At 51.5% G+C, this 6,829-nt stretch overlaps 1 pseudogene; it reads right to left on the bottom strand.

The window, feature by feature from the left end:
• Positions 1–2,465: 2,465 nt before the first annotated feature.
• LOC136567944 (cyclin-A1 pseudogene) lies at positions 2,466–3,992 on the bottom strand (annotated as a pseudogene).
• Positions 3,993–6,829: the final 2,837 nt, after the last annotated feature.

The following is a 6,829-nucleotide window of genomic DNA, read 5'->3' as shown; positions in this document are numbered from 1 at the left end:
TAAGAGGAGTAGGCAATGTACAGCAAGGCCAGGAAAACTGAGATAGAGAAGCCAGGGTGGAGGATGGGCGAGCAAGGCAATGGAGTGCCAGGAATAGCAAGGGAACGACACAGAGCAGTCAGCAAGTTTTGAGAAAGAAAGGAAAGGTAAGACAAGAGAGAAGATAGTCATGGAAGGCAAAGTCAGGCAAGGAAGGGGTAAAAAGGGCAAGCCGAGGAAAGGCAAATACTGTTTATTGCCCTGCACAGTCGTCCTCCACCTTCACCTACCTAGCCCTTTCTTCCCTGGTCTTGCCTTTCTGTTGCCTGCCCCTCCTTAGATTTGCCTAGCCTTGTCTACCCCAACCTTGCATTCCCCTACTGAAAACTCACTGCCCCAACTTGTTCGATTATGGAGTTGATCTCCATCTTTTGAAGGTAGTCTCCTGGAAGATGCAATTTGGCATGTAATTTCCCCTTCCCAAAGGTGGTCTTCTGAAATTTTTGGCAGTGCATTTATTTTGGACAAGATAAGAAACTATGCTGTATCTTGATATACAGATGATCTAGGGCCCTGGGCAGGTAATGCCCAGTAACACAACCTTTGCATGGGTTCAAATCCCATGGCACCATGAGAGTTGTTTGCTTACCCTATTTTGTTACAGTTGGGCAGAAGAGAGAGAGGAAAAAAAAGAATTAATGAAGAGTTCATGAGTTGAGATAAGAACTGGAAGAAAAACACTCTAAGGGCAAAACAGGTTCAAATTTAAAGGCATAAAGTAAATTTATTATTACCAGAGTCAGAGGGGGACAAGGAAAAGTAAAATAAGCCCTTACAATACCTTTTTTCCCCTCCCTCCTTCCCACCAACAGCACTGGGATACAGGGCATGGGGGTTTTGGTGAGTTCATCACTCGAGATCTTCTGTTTGCTCAGAGAGAGGAGTCTTTTTTCTGCTTTGCCATGGGGTCCCTCCCACTGACAAACAGTTGTCCCAAAACTGTTGTGGCATGGGTCGCTAGGCCTTGGGGTGCAGCCCTCTAAGAATAGGCTGCTCTAGTTGGGAAGCAAGGTCTCTCTCTCTCTCTCTCTCTCTGTGTCTGGAAGCAAGGGCTCTCTCTCTCTATTTGGATCTCCCACTGGATTACAGCCTTCTTTGGCATCCACCCCCTCCAGCGTGAACGCTTTTCCCACAGGCTGCGAGTGGATGTCTGCATCCCCTGTGGACTATGTGCATCACAGGGGGACAGTTTTTTCACCATAGTTCTCACCATGGCCTACAGAGGAATCTCGGCTCTGACACTTGGAGCACTTCCTCCCCCTCTTTTTCCATTGACCTTGGTGCTGCCATGTTGTTTTACCTCACATGTCCTCACTTCCTCCTCTTCTCTGCTTAGAAGAAAAACTGCTGCCCACAGGTACCATTGCCAACAAGTTCCACCAGTTCAAAGATTCCTGCAGGATCCCGCAGCACTGTTGGAATGTTGGGGGACACAAGACAGATTATGGACTTTGGACCTGGTTAACATAAGAGATTTGATAACAGGATGCCTTGGCAAAAGCATTGCAAGAAGATTAAATCAAATGGGTTTACTGGAAAAAGAAAATCCATTTCTTGTGGTGTGATGTCATAGCTTGCCTCAGTTTCCCGGTCCTTCCCTAGGTGCCAATGACCACTCCCTTCCCTCTCCCTTGCCCCCTGCTGAGTGCTGTCTGTCCATCTTGGCATTCCAGAAGGGCGTTGAGGGATTGGCAGAGTTCAAAAGATGCCTTTCAGCCCTGGGGGACATTGGGCCATCCAGGTGTCATTTGTCCCCTGAGACTTCCCCCCCCTTACCTGGTTGGTGGGATCCCTATCCCTTCCCTCCCCCTCTCCCCGAGGTTAAAAGGAACAGCAACCACACGGTTCAGGAAGTTCTGTTAGAGCTGTTGCTGGATTCAGAGGCTTGTGGGCCAGGAATAAAGCTCTGGATCGAAACCCTCTTGTTGCCGCCGCTTTTGGGGCGTGGCGTCCCGGGTCGAGGACGGTTCAGTGGCGGCGCCTCTGCCACACGGGCCAAGCACATGCATATACCAATGTGGTGGACAGTAACTGGCCTCTATTAACGGGTAGGCAGGGTCTTTTATAACAGGGGGTAACGGTCAGTTAACAGTAAGAGGGGAGGGGTTCTGCGTGACCTCGCGATATCTCGAGACCTCGCGATATTTCCCCACATTTCCCCCCCTTTTATGACCGGTTAAAAACATAAAGCAAAACTGACAAGTAGGAAACATGCATAACTGGCAAAATGCAATTAACTTGAACAACATAACACAACTGCAATAAACTTGTAACTGCAAATGTTTAACAAATGAAAAGCTAACTATCTCTAACTGTTTTTTTCTAAAAAAAAACCAACACAAACTTGTTTAAAATGTAAGGCGATAAGTCATGGTGCTGACTGAACCCTATCTTTGAATATCTTTGTAGGACCTCCTCAGTTTTTTGTTGGTTTTTTTTTTTTCAGTTGACCTCCTAGGACCGAATTATTTTCCCAGAGTCTGCGACCTGTTTGATCTTAAACTAGAGAGGATTTGGAGAGTCCATGTCCGGACTTATGTTCCCTCCAAATCGCCCTTTGATCCTTTGACACAGGGAAGAACTCTGGGTTACTTGGCATTCCATCCAAGTACCTGGCCAGAGCTCGAACTCTACTTGATGGATACCTCTTTACATTTTTGCTGAGCTGTTTTCCCCCCCATCCTTCTCTGTGCCAGCCGCTCCTTTAGTTTGGTCACTGAGTTCTTTCACGACCCTGGTATGGTCTGCCATTGGGCTGCTTGATGATTCATCGCAGCCTTTAGGAAGATACAGGCCGCGGGGGTGTCTGAGGATTCAGTCCTGCAAAAACAAACTTTACAAATTTCATTAGTTTTTGCCCTGAAGGTACGGTTTTATTGACTTAAGCGGCCACCATTTGATTTTACTATTTTTCTTGACGGCTGCGTACCCTTGCACTGTGAGTACCAGTCTCCAACCCTGTTCCCATTCCCCTAGTTCATTTTTAATTATGACCTGTGGGCCTTCCTCAAGTGCTCAGGTGGCCCAGTGTCACAATGTTAAAGTGTTCTTCTGGCCAGAAAGATCTGTTCACTGTAGAGTTTGTTAAACAGTAGGCTGCTGCAGCAATTTGTGAAGGACTGAAGGAGGAACTGGCTGACGGCTGGGGCTGTTAGGTCAAAACCCAGCACTTTGAGAAGCAAGTGTTCCGTTCTTAGCAGCTGCTTCTTTGTGTAGGTATCATCTGTTATATAGACAAATTCATCCACATCTGGTGGGTAGATCTCTTCATAGTTCGCAGCCAGAAGAATTGCTGCTGTTGCCACAAGGTGTAACTTCCCTCTGAGAGCAGACATGCAGGAAAGAAACCTCTCCAAGAAGTTCACTGCCAAGTACAAAGTCTCTGTCCGAAGTTTATACTCTTCCCCTACTTCCTCCAGCCAGTCTACCAGGATAGAACGCATTCCTGTTGTGATATCTGGCTGCTTCTTCATGTAGTAGGGCTTGGGCCTAAATCTTACTTCTGCCTCTCGGAGGTACTGATAAATGTCTTCTGCATACTCTCCCACAGCCAGAGTTACAACATCTTCCACTACCATAGGAGAGCCTGAACTCAGATCCAGCCGCCAATGAATACTGGATATCATTGCACTGGTATCCAGTTCACAGTGGCTTAATTCCAGCTCTTCAGACACTTGGCAGCTGTAGTTTTCTTTATAGATAGCAAAACCTTGCTTTGATGCAGCACTGATGATGCAGTTGGGCACTTCATTTTTTCTACATGAAGTGACGGTGTTTTCAAAGCCAGAAAAGTGACTGATAACAGCAGCACCCTGACTGCCGGGCCACTGCTGCTGCTGCTGCCCATTCTCCATCAGCACCCCCAGCATGGCCCGGCCGCCGCTGCTGCTGCGGAGGGCGGCGGGGCAGGACTCCCATCACCCCGCACGGCTCTTCTCCCCGGTGCGATGCATCGCCCCAACGTCGGTACCGCGCTGCCCAGCTCCGCTCGCTACCAGCCCACGGAAGGGTCTGGCCGCCCTGCGCCGCCCAGGCTGCCCGCCGGCCCTGCATAGGCACGGCCGCTGGAGGCGGCGGCTCTTGGCCGCGGCCAGTTGGGAGCCCAGCACCTCAACCCTCAGCGCGCCGCCCTGCCAGCCCCGCCGGCCACGGGTCGCCATGGTGACACCCCCCCCTCTGGGGCTCATCAACCTGCGGCACATGAGGCGAAGGCCCCGCCCAGGCTCCCTCGGACTCCAAGTCAACGGAGGGGCCCCGCGGCTCCGAGTTAATGGTGGGGCTCCTCGCCTCTGAACCAACAGCCATGCTCTGCACCTCTGAACCAACAGCCACACCCCGCGCCTCTGAACCAACGGCCGCGTTCCGCGCTTCCTTTAGCAGCCCGTCCCAAAATGACAGCTTTTTCCCCATAGATGGGGTGCCTGGGCTCGGGAGCTGCGAAGAGCGCTCCCACGGCTGCGAATCCCCACACTCAGTGGACCCACGATCGTCCGCACCCTGCCAGGGTCCCTCCTGCCAACAGTCCTGGGTGGCCTTCCACTTTCCCCGCTCCCGCTGGACTGGCCGAGCCTTTTTCAGAGCCCACATGACCCTGCCCCATGATTTTAGATTCCGCCCTGAGCCTGAGGACATAGCCTCCTCCGCTAGGGTCCCAGTACAACCATCCCATACTTCTGGGCAGAAGATATCCTCCAGATGCCTGATTACCCCAGCGCGCAGGAGCCTCGACACTGCGAGGACAAAATCTCCCGGCTCACAATCTATGCCCCAATCTCTGTGAATTTTAAAAATGACCTTAGCAAGGGGCTCCATCCTCTCCACCACTGGCTATCGACACGAGCCTTCCTCCTTCGCCACTCCTGGCGCAAGCCCTCCTCCTTCGCTGAATGCCAGTGGGAGACCCGTCCCTCTTGCCTGTCCTCTGGGACCGTCCTCCCCGCCGGAGACAGTCCTGCTGCTCCAGCCACCGTCCACTCGCCCAGGTGATTCCCGCTTCCCGGATTGTTCCCGGGTTTCGGCACCACTTGTTGCCGCCGCTTGGGGCATGGCGTCCCGGGTCGAGGACGGTTCAGTGGCGGCGCCTCTGCCACATGGGCCAAGCACATGCATATACCAATGTGGTGGACAGTAACTGGCCTCTATTAACGGTTAGACAGGGTCATTTATAACGGGGGTAACGGTCAGTTAACAGTAAAAGGGGAGAGGTTCTGCGTGACCTCGCGATATCTCGAGACCTCGCGATATTTCCCCACACCCTCTAGCAGAACCCGACACCTTTTCCTTCACCTCGCCTTAAAGCTTCTCTGCCAGAGGTAAACCTGAGCTCCTGCATGCCTGGACTTGTCCCAAATACCCAGCTGCAACATCCACCCAGCTAGCCAGAGGTGTCTCTGAGGTGAAGTCACCACAGTTGCCTCTTTTGGTCAAGCAGCAAGGGCTGGGCAAGCCCAGGCACATTCCATCCAGCTATATTGGCTTTTAATTCCAATAATTGGTGCCCAACGTGGGGCTGCTCGATCCTGCAGCCCCGAGAAGACACTCCAGAGCTCCCGGAACCTCAGAAGACCACATAGAGACTTTAAGGCAGCTTAGCATTCACTGGCAGAGCTTTGACGGCATAGCTCTGCAGCAGAGACTTTGGGAGTTATCCCACAGGAGCCTCGAGGACATTCTGCGCCTCTGGAAAGCGCAGCTCCTTTTTGGTGAGCGACTTTTGATAGGGAGGATAGGGTAGCCCCTCCTGCCCGTGGGGTCCTATTCAGGTTGAAGAGAAGACCCTGCCAGACCACAGTATCGACAGCACTGATTCGGGGTGAGTATATCTGCTCCGTAAAGGATAGAAACTCAAACACAGTCTCTGCCAAGAGATCTGTTCTTTTTCACTCTTATTCAGAGCACGAAAAGGCTGTGCAGCCACGTGGAAGGGGGAGTGATAGCAGGTTAGGCATAGCCCACAGCAGCGCTGCACCGCCGATTTTAGAACTCATGCGGCAGCAAGCTTGCACCACGGTGCCAGCTCAGAGGAGTGGGGGAGCTGTCCCTGCCCCTCCCCTTCACAGCAGCGTGGCACCGGCTCAGCTCTTGAGATTTCTCAGGGCGCCGTGGCTCGTGCGGCTCAGGGTTGCAGCGCGGCGCGGGAGAGTTCTCACTGCGGCGCAGGGGGGCTTTCTCGGCGCAGAGCGGCTCCGGTCTCAGGTTTGCTGTGCAGCACAGGCAGGGGGCTCTGTCTATCCCCTAGCACGGTGTGGTGACTTCCGATCCCATGCCACTGCCAGTGGCACTTTTAAAAGTAGTACAAGCAGCTGCGTTGTGAAGGACTAAAGATCTGTATGTTTTCGCTTCTTAACTGCGGTTTTTGGAAATTGGTAGCTGATTTGGTTTTGTCTTCGGTCAGTGGGAGATTGTGTTGTGCCTTTTACATCTAAAATGGGCTCTAAGTTAAGCACAGCACAAAAAGGAGTGTATTATCAGATTGTTGGAATTTTAGTTAGTGGAAATGTAATGTTCTCTAAAGGAAAATCGACACAGTTTACTTCCCACAAATTTCTCCTGATCAAGTCCATAATATCCAATTCTGGGACAAAGTAGGGCATGAATTGATAACCTTGGGAAAATCCGGGGACATGTCCTCAGCTAAATTTGTGTTTTGGAGATTACAAGTTCTATCAGCCTTGCTCAAGCAAAGGGAAGTGGAAAAAAACCTAAATAACAAGGAATGTACCTCTGCTCTTCCTGTTTCTCCCCCCACCAGCTCTGAACCCTGTACCCCAAAACTTGGTATTTTAAAGAG

This window comes from Molothrus aeneus, chromosome 30 (genome assembly GCF_037042795.1).
Source record: "Molothrus aeneus isolate 106 chromosome 30, BPBGC_Maene_1.0, whole genome shotgun sequence".
NCBI lineage: Eukaryota > Metazoa > Chordata > Aves > Passeriformes > Icteridae > Molothrus > Molothrus aeneus.
Note: the sequence above shows the minus strand (reverse complement) of the source record. Positions and strands in the feature narration are given on the sequence as shown.